A 21,724-nucleotide genomic window follows, 5' to 3' on the forward strand; every position below is an offset into this window, starting at 1 on the left:
TCCTCTATTGCATGGGAATAGTGTGGATGGATGAAATTAACCATACTGAGAGAGAAGAAAGTAAATTTGCTGCAATATAAGTATATAAGTTCTGTGATATCACATACACTAATGCGGGTCCTAAGTATCTATAAACACTAACTTATGAAATGTGATGCAAACTTATCAGAGAAATTCAGACCAATAAGACACTTATGGAGGGTGTCTACAAGCCATAGAGCTTGTTGAGCAAAGTTCAATGTTTAGGGAACAAATCTAGAACACACAAATATATCAAAGGAAGACTGGTGCTAAAAGACAATTACAAAAATCCATTTTGAGATCTTGACCATTTTTATTTTCAATAGACACATCAGATAACAGTCTAGACTAGGGCTTGCTGACTTTTCTCCTCACGACCCCTTTTCACCCAAGAAATTTTTACACAATCCCAGGTATACAGGAGTTGTGGAAGAGAATATTTGTTTAGCTATGTAAAGATGTGTTGCAGAATAACTGCTTCACCATGTAAAGATGTGTTGCTTTGTTTATGGTGCATTTGTTTAACTATGTAAAGATGTATTGCTGTTTCACCTTGCCTGCTTAAGGCACCTGATTGGTCTAATAAAAATCTGAATGGCTGATTGCTAGTCAGAGGAGGGATAGGTATGGCTGGCAGGCAGAGAAAAAACGGGAGCCATACAGCCAGCCAGCCAGCCAGGGGCCAGAGAGACAGACAGGAAGCAGGGAGGCAGGATGGACAGTACAGTATGTATGTGGTATAAATAAACCTCAAGCCTCATATAGATTAATAAAAATGGGTTAATTTAAGTTTAAAAAAGCTATCTAGAAACAAGCCTAAGCTAAGGCAGAACATTCACAATTAATAATAAGTCTCTGTGTCAGATTTAGGGACTGGTAGTCCAAGAAATCTTTCTATATACAGATATATAAAATAAGTGCAAATCATAGTGCTGCTGATAGTAAATGATGAGTGAACTTATTTTAAAACAATTCTTTGGTGTACATATAGTTTTGAAATTTATTAGAAATTAATTCAATTTACATATTGGTGAGATGGGATTGCTTACTTATTTTTACATAAGCTATTAAATCTCAACTGAATATTTAGTACTACAGGATGTAGATCACCTTTAGTGGTTTTCACATTTGCACGATATTTTGATTTCATAATCATCAATCTGAGGAAAAAATTCTTATAACACAATGGCCTAACTGTGTTTAGGACCATTTCAGAAATTAGAAATTTTGACCTAATCCCAAACCAACACTAACTGAACATTGATATGAAACTTAAATCAGCAACTCAAACAGCAATTTTTAAAATCAAGCATTCTAACATAATACAATACAAAGGTTCAATAATTTTATGCTTGTACAATGACATCTGATGTTGAGAAAATAGTAAACATATATTTTCTATGCTTTTTATTTTGATATATATATTAACTATATAACTATAGTTAAACCACAATGTTGATAAGAGCTGAAAACTTTGCATATGCACTGAAAATATCACTATTCGGGTGACCATAGTCTCAAATTCACACTGCAGTCTTTCTGATAACATTCATCACACTTACTTGCACTCTGCAAAGGGCCCATTCCGTGTATTTGGACCAAGGCTGCAGTGAAGTCACATGATGCAACGCAGACAAGCCCTGCCCCAACACCTTGGATTCATTGTGCTTTTGATTTCAAATTCGATATGAAAATTGTGCATTCATACTTTTTACTATTGACAAATGTTTCGTGCCCCAAGTATTCAGCTATGCCACGTGACAGTCATGATCCAGAGTTTAAGATATTAGTGTTTCAAGAAAAATGGTTTAGAATATCTGTTTCTACAACATTGGCTGTTCACATTTGTAACCAGGGAAAAGAATTTCCATACAGAAAACAAAAATGAGACACAGAGAATATCCAATTGGTGAGTTTAGCATGCATCTGTCTGATTTGAATGTGATTTGAACAGATGGCTTCTTGTGATTGGCTGAGACTCAGCCATACTTTATGAAAGTAGGTTAAAATCTGCTTAGATAATAAGCTAAGTTACAGTCCACATTTTAGGATGAAATTAAAATTCAGCTTTAGTATAAGCTTATCTCCCAAACATTTACCAATATAGAACCAAAGTACTGACCAGAGGAAACACCTAGCTATAATAAAGGAGATAGATAAGGGACATGTGGCCACTGGAGCCCTGATGATTACAGAAGCACTGGGGTTAGGATGTGTTATAGCTACAGAGGACCCCAAATTCACTCTTGTTCACTGTTAACTGATAACCTGATAAACAATCAGCAAGACTTCTCAGACTCATAGATTCCCAGTCTCTTTGCAATTCTGGTTTTCAGCCTATTCTCTCGTGGCAAATAAATGTGAAGTTACATGGCCCATTGGCCCCAGTAAGAGGGAATCTATGAGAAGTGGAAAACAGAGTTAGAATACCGACAGAAACAATCTGATGAGTTATGGCTTTTCAAATTCATATTTAAACTTAGGGAAAATAATGTCTGTTTTGAACCTTTTGCCACTGGTGCAGGCCACAGCTTCGTAAGGCCCCATCCTATTCATTGACTCGTGATACTGACTGTTGTAATGCTGGGTTTTGCTTTGGTCAACCCCATCATTTAAACCAAACCACTTTAGTCAATTTTCCATAGTTATCCTTGAACTGCTAAAATGTAAAATGTATATCTATTTCATAATTTCAAACATGAGCCATGAAGAATTAGCATCTCTTAGAAAAATAAATCCATTATGATGACATGAGAAATGCCTAACAAGGCTGAAAAGGAAAGCAAAAATACACCAGTGCCTTACTTCTATCTAAATGAATATCTTGTATTATCAAGCATGAATATTTTCTAAACTTCCACAACCACTGTTATCTTACTATGTTAATATACAATGCAATGCATTGGCTGTCTACTCATAGTTACTCAGATATGTGCAGCTAAATGAGCCAATATTAAAAATCAACTTAAGAGCACTTTCTTGAAGACTTTACATTCCTGTATCCTCCAACACATGTTGTCACCACATAAAGTGGGTTCACTTCTTCATGATTGCAAAGCCAATAAACATGACTAAGGAGATAACAGGGTGTACTTAAAGGGAAGAGTAGTGTATGCTGAGCCACATACAAACAAGTATGGCTAGGAAACATAAATTTAGCCTCGCTAAAATAGAATCTTCAATAGATTGGAGAGATGGCTCAGGAAGTAAGATGTTTGCTGCATAAACCTGTCAGTCTACATTCAGATCCCCAGAACCCATGTAAAAACAGTAGCACATGTATCGGTAACTCCAGTGCACTCCTTTGGGGATATGGGGAACAGAGCCAGGAGAATCCATGGTTGTTTGTGAGCCAACTAGTCTACCATACAAGACAGTGTACAAAAAAGAGATCCTGTCTCAAACAAGGATGAACGCAATGGTCGATACCCAAAGTTGTCCTCTGACCTCTACACGGGCAGCATGGCACATGCACCACTCCATACACACACCATACAAACACTCTTCACAAACTTAAACTTTTAACAAGAAAATAAGTAATAGACAAAAGACACAGAGGTAGGCAATACATGTCCATTAATGGGACTAAAGATAGTAAAAATAATTTAGGCTCTGGGTCTGCAACATTCCATTCCCCACAAGCACAGAAGGTCTAATCTGATAGTTTGCAGAATCATCAGCATAGATGCAGCTTTAGGGGTGACTTCTGTTTTCTGGTGAAAGAAGGCCTGTGACCAACAACAAGAAAGGGGAGCATAGAGTATAACTCCCCAAGAAAGTTTTTTTCTAAGCAATGATGAATTTATTGAGAAGATGAGTTGGATAGAGTTCTTATTGCCTGTAAATGTGAGCATGTGCCTGCACCTTGTAGTGGACAGTCATGATTCTCCATACTTGCATGCTTTAAAAGCAAAAGAGGCCTCTGAGGCAGGGAACTTAGCATACTAGCCAAGTTTGCTCTTACTCAGACGAATGTGAGACAGCTTTGACTAGTTTAACCAGTTCTTTGTTGTCTTCTCTAGTGAGTCTCATTTGAAACAAATAAACAAATGCATGTGTGTGTGTGCATGTCTCTGTGTGTGTTTGCATGTGTGTATGTGTGTATATGTATGTTACATTATACATATCCATGCAACAACAATAAATGAAAAAGGAGGCCATGAATTTGAAGAAGAGTAAGGAGGTATATATATGGGAACATTTGGAAGGAAAAGGGGAAAGGGAGAAATGATACAATTGCATTATGATGTTTAAAAAGAAAGTATTTAAAAATGAAAGGTTGTGAACAGTCAACATTGGAGGTAGAAACTTCTCTCTCATAACTATAAGTGCTTGATCCTAAAACTGCCTTCCTGTGACTTAACAAGCTCTCTTTGCACCTCTCTTCTCTACTGCTAGAGAATGTTGGGGAATAATATTTTCAGGTGTGTTACTTTTGTTTATGTTGCATTTGTTTAACTCTATGAAGCTGTGTTACTGTGCCTGTCTAAATCACCTGATGGTCTAATAAAGAGCTGAATGGCCAACAGAAAGGCAGGGGAAAGGACAGGTGGGGCTGGCTGTCAGAGAGGGTATATAGAAGGAGAAATCTGGCAGGGGAAAAGATGTAGTAGCTAGACAAGGAGGACATCAAGGGACTGTCACCCAACTACACAACCAGCAATGGAGTAAGAAAGAAAGATACCCAAAAATAAAGAAAGGTAAAAGCCCCAAGGCTAAAGATAGACAGTCTAATTTAAGTTAAGAAAAGCTGGCAAGAAACAAGCCAAGCTAAGTCTGGGCATTCATAAGTAAGAATAAGGCTCCATGTAGGATTTATTTGTGAACTAGGTGAAGGTCCCCCAAAAGAACAAAAACAACCTTCTTCCTCTTCTTTAATGCTCAGATCTCCTGTAATGTAAGTTATATTGGTAAGTCATCATTAGAGCTTGTCGAGAGCTGACTCAGAAAACAAGATGCCCTCTCGCTGATCCTTTCTCTAGGACTCAACGTGGTTATATCACATATCAAGTGTCTTCTGAGACTCATCATGTGGCAGGCTGGCCCCCTGCACACAGAGAGGAAGGAGAACAACAGAGTGCTGAGAAGTGTTTAAATCCAAAACCAAAACAAACAAATAAAAAAAAAAAACCACAGGACATATTCAGAGTAGAAAGAAGATAAAATATCCCTAAATTGTTTATTCAATAGTATCAAAAAATGAGAAACCAGATGCTCATTCATGCTCTGCTCTGCCTGGAAATCTCTCATCTGGGGACTCCAGTATGACTGTCTCAGCCTTTCCTGCTTGATATGAAAGCACGTGATTTGGTGATGACTTGCTATCCATTTGTTTCATGCTACTTGGTCTTTTACTTTAGCTTGCTTAATACTTAATAAACTCACACAACAAAACAAGAAGGGATTAAGGGACAGCTATCATAGGTCATTCTCTGGACAGAACATCCTCAAATGTGGCTTGAGAAATTATTGGAACTGAAGTGCTTAAAGAAAGAGAACTGTTGCTGGGTGTGGTGGTGCACATCTTTAATCTTGGCACTCAGGAGACATAGACAAATGGATTTCTATGAGTTAAAAGCTCAACTGATCTATATAGCAAGTTCCAAGCCAGCCAGGGCTACACAGTGATTCCATGTCTCCATTTTCTCTGTGCTGAATTCTGTATCATTATTGTTGTTATTGTTGTTGTTGTTACAGAAGATCAAGTCAGTGAAGAACCCTTAGTCTTATACAAAAAAGGGGAGTTTCAATCATTGATTTTAGCCAACGCTCATTGAGGAGATGGCTGATGTAAAAGGGTGGCAGGGCTAAAGCAGAAAACAGGTGTGTGTGTGTGTGTGTGTGTGTGTGTGTGTGTGTGTGTGTGTGTGAGTGTGTGATCTCTAACTGTATTTAATGGTCTCTTTGAATGAAAGATATCTCTACCTGGGGGAACATTACAGAAAACAGTACTGGTATATAAATGTCAGAGTCAGTTTCACACAGCAAAGTGACTGCAAAAATTGTGAAGGAGAAATGACCCAGAAAATCTCACCAAAGCAGCTTCCCTGTAAAGTGTAATCCTCTGGCAATGGTATTTTAAAAGTAAGTTCTATTTCTCCCAGGTCATAAGCTTCTCTCACGCATTTTAGGATGAAACAGAAATATGAAAGTGATTTCTTTGGAAAATATGCCTCTTTCATTTGGCACAGAAATAAGACAGAAATATATATTCCATCAGGTGTACGTGCTACAACATAGACTCTGTACTGAATAGATTCATGCATGTAATTACATAATATTAAATACTAGCAGATCTTACTGACTTCATATGCTATTAATATTATTTAAAAGTTCAAAATAACATAATGTACTATTTTAAGTCACCATGACTGTGTAGCTTATTTATCTACTAAATACATAAGGTTGTAGTAATTAAGTACAGTAAGTAATGTTTCAAAACAACTATTATTAATGTACATAAAATAAATATTTATATACAAGAATAGATATAAACTTTATATATATATATATATGTTTTAATTTGTCTCAGAGATGTAACTTAGAAAAGAAATTCTTGAATTGTGTGAAAAGTCTATGTTTACTTTCAAAATATGTTAAAAATTTTATTACTCATGTTACATTCCCACAAGAAATGTTTGAGGCTATCAGATAATCCACATTCAGTAGACAAGTTTAGTTTAGTGTTTGGTTAGAATTTAAGCTACTGCAGTTTAAATTTGCATTTCTTGTATTATGATCCAAATGTCTTTTATGGCCTTGTTAGCCATACATATATCATCTTTGCAATGTATCTTTTGAAATTCTGTTTGTTTTCCCAAGTAGGTATTTTCTAAATGACTGTTGTGTGATCAATATTTCCTGGGGAAATGCAACACACAAACACATATCTACTCACCCTAGAAAAGGAGCTCAAAACACACCAAAGTAGTGATGGGCTCAGTGTTCAACTGGGTAAACCGATGTGTTTTACTGTGGTTATTTAGAGGAATAGGAGTGAGGAGTTGGTTAAAAGAGTATGAAAGACTGAAAGGCAGCTGTATCACAAAGATCAACCACAGTGGAAGTGACAGCTCACCAAAGGTAGAAACCTGAAGCACACTGCACAACTCATAGTCAGTTTAACAGGTTGCAGAGTTTCTTTTCCTGGTGGCTCAGTTGGTCTGAGCTTCATCCAGTTAGGTTTGTCTGAGATTTTCTTGTATCTTTGGCTTGCCCAAAAGTTACTCTCAGCAATAGTTGCTGTTTGTATAATCTTGGGGAAGGAGGATCCCAGTGAATTTGATCAGTTTCAGGAACTTCCCCATACCATTATAAGTTGTTTATTTCCTGTCTTAAAGTGTTTCTTTCCAAGATAGAACTGTAATCTTGCAGAAAATGGCTACATAACAATGATTCCATTGTTCTACATGCATTGAAATTCATAATAAACAGCAGAAACTTAAAGTCAATAATTTGATAAGATGTGATAGATACATGCACTATTCAAACCACCAGAACACAAAATGTGTACACAATGCTTCTACCTGTTGTTACCACTAGCAGGCCACTATCTCCACACAGTCTATTCAAATTTGGGTTCTATCACCCTATTAAACTTTTTATCAGATCAGAACCCTCATCAGACAATCATTTCTGGGAAAACTCTCACGTAAATTACAGATACAGGGCTAAAGATAACTGAGTGGAGAGGAGCACTTGCTGGGTAAGCAAGAAGGCCAAAGTTAAGGTCTCAGGACCCACTTAAAGCTGATTATGGTCCTGCAGCCAATGACCTATCTGCCTTTTATCAAAATTGATTAGTGTGAATTTTCCAGGTTTTATACTTGCAAACACCAAGCTTTTGTTTTTCCACAGCCAAATGACTTAGTCACAAAAACCCAGCCATATTGTTGCATGGTTTCATAGCACACTCCTTTTAATTGTAGAAGATAATTGTAGAAGAGTATTCCACTGCACAGATTGTTCTCTTACCCACTAGTGCTTGGTTGACAGCTAGGTGTGTGTGTGTGTGTGTGTGTGTGTGTGTGTGTGTGTGTGTGTGGTGGGGTGTGTAAAAGCTGCTTTAAACATTCCCACGCAAACCTATGTGCAGGCATCTATTTTCATTCGTCGTGGAGAAATGTCTAACAACTCAACGGCTGGTTCATCTTGTCAGTTAACTCAAACATAATCAAAAACTGCCTAATGATTTCCTCATCGCTGCAGCATTTACACTCCTATCAGCAATTTATGAGAATTTCAGTTGCTCTATATTTCACTAGCGTTTGGCATCATCAGCCTTTATAATTTTAGCATGCTAATGTGTATGCAGTGACATCCTATTATGGTTTTAATTTGCTTTCCCCTGATGACTGATGCTGTAGAGAAGCCTTTTACATGCTGATTTGCCATCTCTGCAACTTCTTTGGCAATGTGTCTATTGAAGATGTCGCCTATTCTATATTGAGCTGTTTGTGTTCTTATTTTCTTATTTTCTATTTGTAAGAATTTTGTTTGGCTAAAGTGTATCATCAGATGTGTTTTGCCAGTGCTTTCTCTCATTTTGTGACTTGCCTTTTAATTATCTCAATGGTCTCTTTCAAAGAGAAATTTTGAGTTTAATTCTAATGAAGTTGAATTTACCCACTTTTTAAAAACCATGTTGTTCTGTCTAATCTATAAATATTTCCCATGTTTATTGCTAAAAGCTTTCTTTTTAGTTCTAGCTTTATATTTATTCTTGGGTTTTGAATTCATCTCTGTATGAATTGTTCTGATATAATTCATTAAAAATAACAAAGCACTTGGGAGGCAGAGGCAGGCAGATCTCTGTGAGTTTGAGGCCAGCCTAGGCTACAGAGTGAGTTCCAGGAAAGGCACAAAGTTACACAGAGAAACCTTGTCTCGAAAAACCAAGAACAACAACAACAACAAACAAACAAACAAAAAAACAAAGTCATTTATTTCCTGGAAAATTTTATGAAAATCTTTATATGGCTTAACCTTTTTTTCTTCCTTCCTTCCTTCCTTCCTTCCTTCCTTCCTTCCTTCCTTCCTTCCTTCCTTCCTTCCTTCCTTCCTTCCTTTCTTCCCTCCCTCCTTTCTTTCTTTCCTCCCTCCCTCCCTTCTTCCTTCCTTCCTTCCTTCCTTCCTTCCTTCCTTCCTTCCTTCCTTCATTTCTTTTCTTCTTCTGATTGAGTCTCATGTAGCCTAGCTGGAGTCAAGCTTGTTATGCAGCAAAGGATAACACTGAACGTTTCATTATTGTTCCTATACCTCCTGAGGGCTGGGATGAATGAGTTTGCACTGTGATACCCAGTTTATGGGGACGGGTCAAATCCCGGGCTTCACAAAAGCTATGTGAGCTCTCTGCCAACTGAGCTACTTCCTAAGCCTACTGTAAACTATTTCGGAACTTCTACTCATTCTCCTTTTAGGGTCTAAGAATCCATGAATAATCCACCACAAAAGACCAGATTTGAGCAAGCCAAATTTTTATTTAGAAAAAACTGTTATCAGGGAGGTGGCAGGTTTAGCCTCCAAACCATGTCCCTGAGGCAGGGACAGCAGCCAGGATTAAAAGGGGAAACCACAAGGAGACAGCTCCAGAGTGCCATCCAATCATAATGTAGTAAAGGAAGAAGCAACTGGGGACTTTCCAAGGTGATAGACACACTTTCAGCCTATCAAGCAGTTCTGTGGCTTGCTGATTCAGACTCAGTTCTGGGCCAACCAATCAGAAGGGTGTGGAACATTTGTGGCTTACACCTGTGTGAGGAGTCTGGGGGACTCTAGCCTATCATCAGGAAATTGTTGGTAGCAGCTCGGGGTAGAAAGGCAGACTGGGGACAAAATGGAGTTTCTGCTGCTATCTGGGATCTAAAACTCCCAGGGAGAAAGTGTGTGTGTGTGTGTGTGTGTGTGTGTGTGTGTGTGTGTGTGTGTGTGTGTAGTGACTGTGTCAGTGTGTATATTTCTTTTGCAAAGCTATATTTTAAAAATATCTGACAGAATTAAAGAAGAAAGATGTATTTTAATTTACCACTTGGATGATTTCAGTGGCTGTGTGTTCTGAGCCTGTGGTGAGGTAGATAGATTAGCATGGCAGTGGAAGCATAAGTGGCCAGTGATCAGAATGTGTTGCGTCCACCTTGACCAGCAAGGAAGACACAACACCAGGCTCTTCTCCAAGCAGTTTATTCAGGAACCTTGAAACAATCTTCTGACCCCGGGGAAAGCCAACCCACAACCTAAAAAGCTTCTGGGCAGCCAACCCCAATCTGCCACGTGAGTACTGCGGATAGGTCCAGGTGCGCAGAAGCAAGCCAAATCCTTAGCCTTAGCCAAATAAGGAGTTGTTTATCACAGAGAGCACTCACTGTCGGGAGGGTGGAAGGCAGAAGCCATCGCCATCTTTGAGGCACGGCTGCACGCAGCTCTCTACAAGAATGAGGCAGTAATGGGCAAGGATAAGGTAAGGAAGATCCCCTCAAAGACATGAAACAAGGAATCTACCTCCCTCCACCAGATTCAATATTCCACTTTTTCTATCTCCCAGGTATAGCATGAATCTTAAAAGTTCTTATTAATAAAATCAAACCTGAGCCAGGTATTGGGGTGAACTGGAAGATCAGAGAACCAGAACAAGCCACAGCTATCTCACCTCACTGGATCCTCAGCTGGTCTTGTTTCCTCAGACTGGAGGCCTCTGAGTCCTCATCCAGAATGGGTCTCAGCTGAACTGCTCTGCTGCTCAAAAGCCTGAATGTTTAACCAGGCCAAATGCTTAACCAAAACAAATACTGCTAGTTCTTGGTCTTCACGCCTTATATACCTTTCTGCTATCTGCCATCACTCCCTGGGATTAAAGGCTTGCTTTCTGGGATTAAAGGTGTGTGTCACCATGCCTGGCCATTTCCAATGAGGCCTTGAACTCACAGAGATCCAGAGGGATTTCTACCTCTGGAATGCTAGGATTAAAGGTTTGAGTGCCACCATTTTCTAGTCTTTGTATCTAGTGGCTGTTCTGTCTCTGACTTCAGATAAGTTTATTAGGGTGCACAATATTTTGAGGAACACAATACCACCACATTTCCCCTTTTTTGTCTAAAATTTAAAAAAAGCTTAAAACTATTATAAGAAAAATTATATCCAATAAGTATATATAATATACACAGTCAAGATTACATGAACAATATCTAGTCCATTAACATTTGACAGATTCAGACAAAAAATTCCATTAATATATTAACAATGTCCAGTCCAGTAACATCTGATAAACTCTAAAAATTTTCATTACTTATCCTATTTAAAACAAGTAATCCCTTTTTAAAAGTATTTTTTCTTTTCATAATGGATTCAGTAATCTACCTTTTGTCATTTTTATATTTCCTCTTTTTCTTTTTAGTGTAGATTCAATGATCTACCCATTTATCCTATTATTCTTTACCTTTTTTCTCAGAATAGATTCAGTGATCTATCTCATACCTATATTATTTTCGCTTTTTTATTTCTTTTTTAAACAAAACCTCTGAATCTAATCTCCATGTTCAGCTTTTTTCCTGACCATTAACAATTAACAACTTATAACCAACCATCATAAACAATGACAATATCCATAACTCATTAAACGACCAAAAACCTCCCATCCCACCTCTTGGGAATGTGGGTGTCGTTTTCTTAAAATTACTTCTTGTTTTCTAGGGGTGAAGACATCTTTAGGGAATCCTGAAAAGAAAATTTTTGGGTTAATTGTAAAGTCCTGTATCATTTGTCCAGTCTCTGCATAATAGGAAAGTTCAGGGCTTGTCACAAGTCCTTGTTCAACTAGTCTGTCAGGCTAGATCATCTCAGCTAGTCATTTCAAAATTGTCCTGACCAGTTTGTAGTCCAAAGTCGATCTTTCCATGGTGTTAATCAGCTTAATGACTTTACCATAGTCCATATGGAATCATCGTTGTGGGATCCTGTCATCCTTTTGAAGATTCCAAATTTGCTGTTAGGCGTGGTCATGGTTCACTGCAGACTTTTTTGTGTGTGTGCCTTCTGTGTGGTTTGGAGTAATCACAGTCTGATAAATGTCTGTCTCTTGAAACCATGAATGTTTTTCCCTGGAAGAGAATATCTTCACAGCAATTTCTCCCCACCATTTTTCTTGCCAAACTTTTCCAAACTGACCTCTGCTGATGCTTTCTTGTAACACGATGGTCCTGGTAATTCTTCTCTGAACAAACAACGGTAAACCCTTTGTCCCAGGTAGCAGCATCATTGCAGTCACCAACACGATGAGGAGCTGGCAACTCAGAGTAGCAGCCACTGCTGCCATGGTCCCCACCACTGTTTGTGGTTCAGTCTGGGCCGAAACTACTCCCAAGCCTCCTAGGCCGGCCTCAAACTCAGGATTCTCCTGCCTCTCCCTCCTTCAGTAAAACCTACGGGCATGCTCCACCACAACCGGCCAAGTGTACCTTGAGCCTGAGCTGGGGCCCATGAGGTCACAGGCAAGCAGCTTTTTCATGAATTTGTACCACGAATGTTGGGTGCCACCCAGGAGTCTGTTCAAGTTTTGATTATGTGAATGAATTAAATTATTCAGTAGATCAGAATTCCCATGATCATCTCTGGAAAACTTGACATGTAAATCATAGACACAGGGCTTTAGAGATGATTGAGCAGATAAGAGTCTTTGTTGGAAAGGCCTAAGAACTAGAGTTAAGATCCTTGTACTAATTTAAAAGCTAGGTGTGTTCAATCAAACACATACCTGTAAGCCCAGCACTAATGGTAGTGAGTCCCAAGATAGGAGAATCACTAGGGTTTGTTAGCTGGCAACCTACCCAACATCATCAAGGTTCAGCAAGAAACATTGTCTCAAAAACAAACAAGAAGCCAAAAGGACAGTGACAGAAGAGGGAATTGTCACAGACACATAGACACATGTGCATATACCACACAGACACACAGTTTCATATACAAACATACACACACAGAGAAACAAAAAAGATTTAAGTATCTATTTCTCCAATAAATTAAGTCAATAATCAATTCAGCCATTAGCCATCACAACATGTATATCTGCATACATATGTATACAAAATAAAAATGCCTTTATATTTTGCCAATACTTTCTTGATTACTCGATAAAAGTTTTGAAATCAGATATTCCCTGTCTTCAGATATTTACCCAGTTCCAAACTTAGATTGACAACTATAAGGCCTCCAGCTATCAATACACATTGTAGCATCAAAATGTCCATGTCTTCAGGAAAAAAAAATAAAATAAAAGAGGTGAGGTGAAGAAGCGAAGGTGGCACTCGAGGAAGAGGTAGCAAGTCACAATTCTTTAATTGTATGCACTCTGTAGGTTACTGTGGGAAGAGGGATAGCTTAATTCTACTGGATCATTTTAACATGCAAACATTGTACATAACTCCATTTATTGGTGTTTACTTCAACTTAGTAGCACTATAATTCTTACTGTCTAAGTGTACATCACTTGATAAAGCTATCCATAAATCATCTATAATTTGTTGATGATCTTTCTTGTATCACTTTCATTTTCAGTTCTTGTCATTACTCTCTAAAATGACAATTGGCTTTCCAATGTGTTGATTTCATAGCCTAGCTTTCCTGATAAATTCACATTAGTTCTAGTTAGCTTTTTTTGGTAATTTCTTAGGATTCTTTATACTAATGATTTTATCATCCTCCAGTGATACAGCTGAATTTCATTCTACTGTGTATGGTTTTTGTTTTGCTCTTTGACTTTTTGTATTAATCTTCACTGTGTAGTTTTAAATAAAAATGGTAACATTTTGTTGGATTTTCATAATACCCATTTGTAAGGTTAATGAAATGCCTTTTCTACTTCTAGTTTCTAAAGAGAATTTATTTTTTATTTTTTTAAATATATTTATTTTATAATTAATTCAATTTTACATATCAGCCACAGATTCTCCTGTCCTCCATCCTCCCATCCCCCAGCCTTCCCCCCAAACCACCCCCCATTCCTACTTCCTCCAAGGCAAGGACTCCCCTGGGGATTCAGCTCAGCCTGGTAGATTCAGTTGAGGCAGGTCCAGTCCCCTCCTCCCTATACCAAGGCTGAGCAAAGTGTCTCAACATAGGCCCTAGGTTCCAAAAAGCCAGCTCATGCACCAAGGACAGGTCCTGGTCCCACTGCCTGGGGGCCTCCTAAACAGTTCAAGCTAATCAACTGTCTCACTTATCCAGAGGACCTGGTCTATTTCCATGGGGGGTCCTCAGCTATTGGTTCACAATTCATGTGTTTCCACTAGTTTGGCTATTTGTCCCTGTGCTTTTTCCAATCATGGTCTCAATATCTCTTGCTCATATGATCCCTCCTCTCTCTCGCCGAATGGACTCCTGGAGCTCCACCTGGGGCTTGGCCATGGATGTCTGCATCTGCTTCCATCAGTCACTGGATGAGAGTTCTATCACAACAGTTAGGGTGTTTGGCCATCCAATCACCAGAGTAGGTCAGCTCAGGCACTCTCTAGACCATTGCCAGTAGTCTACATTGGAGGTATCTTTGTAGATTTCTGGGGACCTCTCTAGCACTCTGTTTCTTCCTATTCCCATGGGGTCTTCATTTATCATGGTATCTCTTTCCTTGTACTCCCACTCTGTTCCTGATCCGGCTGGGACCTCCTGTTCCCCTAAGCTCTCTTTCCCCTGACCCTTGCCCTCCATTACCCCCTTCACCCCCAGTTTGCTAATGTAGTTCTCATCCATTTCTCTGTCATTGGGCTACCCCTGTGTCTTTCTTAGGGTCCTCTTTACTAGGTAGCCTCCCTGTATTTGTGAGTTGCAGTCTTTTCATCTAGTATCCACTTATGAATGAGTACATACCATGTTTGTCTTTCTGAGTATGGGTTACCTCACTCAGGATGATATTTTCTAGCCAAGTGACTTATAAGGGCAAACCCATCAGAATAACAGCCGATTTCTCAATGGAGACTTTGAAAGCCAGAAGGACCTGAACAGATGTAATGCAGACACTAAGAGACCATAGATGCCAGCCTAGACTAATATACCCAGCAAAACTTTCAATCATCTTAGACAGAGTGAACAAGACATTCCAAGACAAAACCAGATTTAAACAATACCTATCCATAAATCCAGCCCTACAGAAAGCACTAGAAGGAAAATCCCAAACTAAGGAAGTCAGATACACCCATAAAAACACAGGCAATAGATAATGCCACATCAGTAAACCCCAAAGAAAAGAAGTACACACACACTACCATCAAAAGATAACAGGAATTAACAATCACTGGTCATTAATATCCCTTAATATCAATGGACTTAATTCACCTCTAAAAAGACACAGGCTAACAGAATGGATATGAAAACAGGACCCTATGGTGGTATTTTATTTGTACTGAAATGTGATTTTAATTGTATGGTCAATAAATAAAGTTGTCTGGGGGTCAGAGCTATTAGAGCCATAGCAAGAACATGGCGGTGTTGGTGCATGCCTTTAATCCCAGCACTTGGTAGAGCTAGGTAGATCTCTGTGTGTTCAAGGATACAGCCAGCATTGGAGACATATGCCTTTAATACCTGGAGGGCTGTACTTACAGGCAGTGACGAGGCAGTCATGTGTTTGGGTTTACAACCAATGAGAAGGCAGAACAAACAGACTATATGAAGACAAACACACAGGAAGTAGGTCTCTTTCGGAGAGGTAGGACCACCGCAGGAGGAAGGGTAAGGTTTTAGCTCTGAGCTCTGACCTCTTGGCTTTCTCTTTTACATTGGTTCTGTGTTTCTTATTTAATAAGATGGTTGGTTACATCTACAGGACCCATCTTTCTGCTGTATACAAGAAACACACCTCAATTTCAAAGATAGACACTACCTCAGAATAAAAGGCTGGGAAAAGTCTTTCCAATCAAATGGTCTTAAAAAGCAAGCGGGTGTAGCCATCCTAATATCCAGCAAAATAGACTTCAAACTAAAATCAATCAAAAGAGATCAAGAAGAATATTACATACTCATAACAAGGAAAGATCCACCAAGATGAACTTTCAATTCTGAATATTTATGTCCCAAACACAAGGGCACCCATATATGTAAAAGAGACATTACTAAAGCTTAAATCACACATAAAGCCCCACACATTAATAGTGGGAGACTTCAACACCCCACTCTCACCACGGGACAGATCTCCCAAATAGAAACTTAACAGAGAAATAAGGGACTTAACTGATGTTATGATTCAAATGGACTAAAGAGATTTTCAAATTGTTACTGTTAATAGCATGTTATTCACATTTATCAAATTCTTCCGATGTGTCAATTGATATGATAATGTGTCATTTCCATTCCGTGAATATTGATACATTTTCATCCATGGTAACAAGTTCTGATCATTTCTTGATACATCAATAGATAATTTTCATTTACTATAGGTAAGCATAATTACATAAGCAAAATATCTCAAATAGTAATGCATTAAATCTTTAAATTATATTGCTAGTGCTAGACCACATATATTCTACTGAAAATTATTATCATGTTTTACTATTTGTAAACTTCATTACAAAATTCTTATGGAGATTTCATTCTACATGTATGGATTTTCTGACTTTATATTCCCAAGAGTGTAATTGCTTGATAGAGAGAAGTTAATGTGAGAATCCATAAGAACAAAGATGTCTTATTAGCTATACATGACAGTGCTGCTGACTTTGTTTCCAAAGTGATTGACCCATATATATTCAACAAGTAATGATGACTCCTGGTTATTTTAAAATACGCAGTGCTCAGAACTCCGGATTTGCCTGTTTTATGTAGCTGTGGAATGATCCCTGCAAACTACAGTCCTTTTCTGGCAAATGAACATTATTTAATTTATAATTTTTTCCTAGTTTTGATTTTTATTTTTGTTCTTTAAAACCACCACTCATCTCTATGATATTGCCCTATTAAAAGGCACATGCTTTGTCTTCCTTAATATCATGGCATTAAGATTTACCATTTTTTTTCCATTTATCTTCATTGTTAGATTTATCCATTTGTTCAGTTTCTGGTGTTTTGACATTTGTAAATAGGACATTAAAAGCAGACTTGGTTACTGTGTACTGTGAAAATAGTAGAATGGACTGAATTTTTTAAACTTAATTTCTTTACTGATTCTTTAGGAATTGCATATCACGCAACGCAATTCTGCTCACTTCCCAGTTGCCCCATCTCCACTCTTTACCCTTATAGTGCCCTCCCCAGAAAGAAAATAAAAAAATAATAAAACCAAACCAAACAAAACAAAAAACAAACAAGCAAATAAAAAACTCTTCACTTCTCTGACTTTTCTGTCTCTCTGATACCTCTTCATTCATCTTGGTGGCACTGGGAGCTACACTGTGTCACACATTATACCCTTCATCCAATCAGCTTTGCTTGCAACTGTTTATTGCAGATCTGTATGGTCCTGGCTGCAACATGGCCCTCAGACACAAACATCGTCTCAGGTGCCTGACCAGAACCTGGGCAACCACACGGCACTCACTTGTAATAAGAACCACAGATGTCAATTCACACCCTGGCTGCTATAGGTCCATGGACCTAGACATGGCCCTCAGCAACAGCTCTGGCCTGGACAACACCATGGCCCCGGGTGACAGGGTGACAGTACAGACGACTCATATTGGTATGGCCCTTGTAATGGCATAGGCCTCGGACAACTACATGGCCATATGGGGCAGCCCAGACACTGGGCATGCCTGTGGCCTTTGGTGGCAACATAGGTCATGTGTAGCATAAATCTTAAAGAGTCTTGTTAATAAAAACAAACTCAGGGACAGGTATTGGAGTGAATGCTGGAAGATCAGAGAGACAGAACAAGTCACAGTCACCTCACCTTGCCAATTTCTCAGCTGATCCTGTTTCCTCAGACTGGAAGCCTCTGAGTCCTCATCCAAATGGATCCTTGATGAACTTCTTCTTGAAAGCCTGAAAGCTTAACCGGCTAGTTCCTGGTTTTCATGCCTTATATACCTTTCTGCTTCCTGCCAACACTTCATGGGATTAAAGGTGTGAGTCACCATGCCTGGCTGTTTCCAGTATGGCTTTAAACTCACAAAGATCCAGGTGGATCTCTGCCTCTGGAATGGTAGGGTTAAAGGCATGTGCTACCACTGCCTAACATCTATGTTTAATATTGTGGCTGTTCTGTTCTCTGACCCCAGATAAATTTATTAGAGTGCACAATATTTTGGAGAACACAATACCACCACAGCCATGGATGTCACCAGACTCTGGCTGCAGCAGGATCACAGACTTAGACATGGCACTTGGCAGCAGCCTAGGTCTGGATATCACCAGGGCCCCAGGTGGTATGCAGGGCACCTACTCCTTATCACCTTTACCTCTTCCTTTATGCCACTTTCCACAGCACATGAACCACCCCACTTCTCTTTCTCTCCCATTTCTCCCATTTCTTTATCACACATTTGCTCTTCTGTAGAGGTCCACGGAGATTTCCTAGTGAGATCTGAGATTGCTTTACCCAACGGGGCTGCATTAGAGGATGGCTTGATCATGTGCATGATTACCAGGTGTTTGGAAGGGTCTGCACTGGGCTGTGCTAGGGGGAGGTCTTTTGCTCCATCCCTTGGCATTCCTATAAATAGCTGTTTAGAAGAGACACAAGGGGCTGGTAGATAAGGATCCAGGCCCTCCTGAGGCTATCCTATGCACAAAGGCTCTGCCACAGAAACCTGGAGAACCAGTTGATCTGGATTACTGGTAAGCAACTGACAGCAGTTTAACTGGTAAGGAGTATGTCAAGATAAAGAGGCAGTCAGGTTTCCGATTCCACAGGTTCTAGGAAGTGACAGGCTCTGTCACACAACTGCAACTTTGTCTCTTTTTTCTAAAGTTGATGAAGCCCTGTGATGAGGGTAGAACTCAGGGGTAAGACATTTGCCTGGATGTGTCAGTGCCGACACCCCCCATCTTATTGGAGCTACTTATATATGCTTGGTCATTTTCATCCTTTCCTCCGGAGTGAAGTCTTCCAAGTCTCTTAGGTGTCTGTGCTGGTTAGTTTTGTCAACTGGACATAAACAAGAGTCACTTGAGGGTAGAGAACATCAACGGAGGAATTGCCTCCATCAGATTGGTAAAGTGACTAATGATGGGTGTGTTAGAGCCCAGTTCACTGTCTGTCAATAGTGCCATCTTTGGGTAGGTATACAAGAAATCAAGATGAGCAAGCCATGGAAAGTGATCCAGGAAGAGGTATCCTCCATGATTCCAGCCTCTGCTCCTGCTTTAGCTCTTGCACTGACTTACCACAATGACCCACTGTGACTGGAATGCGTAAGCCAGAGAAATCCTTTCCTCAACAAGTTGTTTTTGGCCATGGTGTTTATCACAATAGAAAGCAAAGCAGGGCAGGTATTTTTTTTCATTCATTTTAGATTTATATTTATTTCTCAAAAATTATTTTTAAGTATTAAGGAAGCTAGGGTATTTGTAGGTGTGGATAGTGTTGTTATACTTTCATGTTATAATGATAGATATTTATAATACATACTGTCATAGAACATTATGTACTTAAATTATTATGTGTACACTAATGCCTGATTCAATGTTTGAAGTACAAAAAGGCTGAGGGTTTTTTTTGAAGTCATAAAGAACCATGCCTCTAATTCTTAAGATATACTTATAATTTGTTGTATTTGGGAAGATCTGGCTGGTGCCTGAGAATTCAAATCATAATTACTTAGAAGTGACAGGTTAGAATGTGAGCATTCGAAATTCATGCTAGCTTATTTATGAGTTTTTATGCAATAATGGTAAACCCTGGTAGACAACTAAGTCACAACTGTACTTAGAGAATTGTAGTGTTCTAATACATGTGTTCTGGTCTGCAAATGTTTACATTAATATAGAATTACAAAACCCTATGTTCAAAGACAAGGCAAAATAATTCAAGATGATTTGATCTAAGCAATAAGAAAATTTCAGAGAATGGAAAAAAACAAATTTTGATCCAGAGACTGGGGAGGTTTAAATCTCAAGACTAGTGCTTGAACACAAATATTCTGTGTTCCCTATATGATCATAAGTGTAGTAATGAATACATATTAGCATCGGCATCTATCCTTTACCCTCAGTTCATGTTCCAGCATGGTTTCTTCACATACCATAGCTGAGAGAAGCTCCTTCCCTAACACAGCAAGGTCATGCAGCATCTCTACCTCAGCTTTTCTTTTTGTTCCAGTGACTTAGGATAAAGTAATGACTGAAAAATTCCTACCAGCAGGAAATAAATGTAAAACTATTAACTTTGGAGTTGTCTGATGCTTCCCTACCAAGTTCATACTAAATATTCAGCAAATGCTTGATTTATACAGAACAAAATCCCACTTTACTTGAAGTCTTTAACATTCTACTCCCCATCCTCCATTAAGCAAGAGCTTGGACTATTGTACTGAGCCAGAAAAGGATATATTGTTAGATTTATTTTCCACTGACCAGCCACATGCTGGGACTAGTGTCTCTTCTAAATCACTAGCCTAAGAAGAAAGGTCTCAGCATTGTTCTTTAGTATGTATTGCTTTCTCATTTGGGGTGTACTGCCCTGAATGGCCAGGCACCAAAGATATAGTAATGTCAATGACTGGATCTGAATACTCCAGACTTGAATATATTTTCCAGAAAAAATATCTACAGAGGAAGTTGGTAAAAAGTATTTGGAAAGAAATGCAAATAAATACAAGAAAAAATTCTCTGACCCTGGGGAAACTAGTTCATGTTACTTGTCTCTCCGAGTATATTACATATCCTTTACTACAATTAAGTTTTCATTATTTAGTTTAAAATTTTCCCTACAATAACTAAATTTTATGTGGATTTTTTTTCTTATGAAAGTACCTGAACTCACCTGTGTGGAAGCTCTTGGTCATTTAGGATGATCTGCAGTAGTCTGTCTTGATAACAGGTTTATATCTCCCAACCCTCAGTTCTGATTTTACGAGGCTACTGCTTATCATTTTGAAATTATTTTTAGCACCAGTAGAAGAAAATCACCTTTGAGATACAGTTCTCATCACCTGAAATGATAAGCTTTTTGATTTTGTGACAGAGCAAGACAGTGCAGAGGTTCCTCCATTTTGTATTCTTGCTGAGGCCATTTAACTAGAATTTGATCTCCTTGATGGAGAATCCCATGGAAAATTACCCAACTCTATTCTAGGAACCCAAGGTCAAGATGTGCTAGCTAACTTTTCTTAGCTTCTGTTAAACTGTCTGCTTATACAAACTTTCTCCTCTAGCTAGCTGCTTATCTTAGCTTCTGTTAAACTGACTGCTTACGCAAACACACAGCTGCAACGTGAGATACCAGGATGCAGGTTTTGAAAAGCCCTCCACTCACCTTGTCACCATATCTTGGCTTATCCCTCTGGCAGAAGCCTCCTGACCCCCCAGAGGCTAGTCCAGCATCCTGACCCCAAAGACCATACCAGCATCTTGAACCCTGGAGACCAGTCTAGCTCCCTGAAATCAGGCAGAAGCATCCTACCCCACCAGAGGCAGGCCAGCATCCTGAATCCCAGAGGACCCCTGGCCAGATTAGAGGCCATGCACATCACCGGAACTCCAGACCCCAACTTAAGAGGCAAAGTCCTGCTAGACCAGAGGCCATGCGGGCCATCAGAAATTCAGTCCTGTGGTCAGGCAGGACTGA

This window comes from Peromyscus maniculatus, chromosome 1 (assembly GCF_049852395.1).
Source record: "Peromyscus maniculatus bairdii isolate BWxNUB_F1_BW_parent chromosome 1, HU_Pman_BW_mat_3.1, whole genome shotgun sequence".
NCBI lineage: Eukaryota > Metazoa > Chordata > Mammalia > Rodentia > Cricetidae > Peromyscus > Peromyscus maniculatus.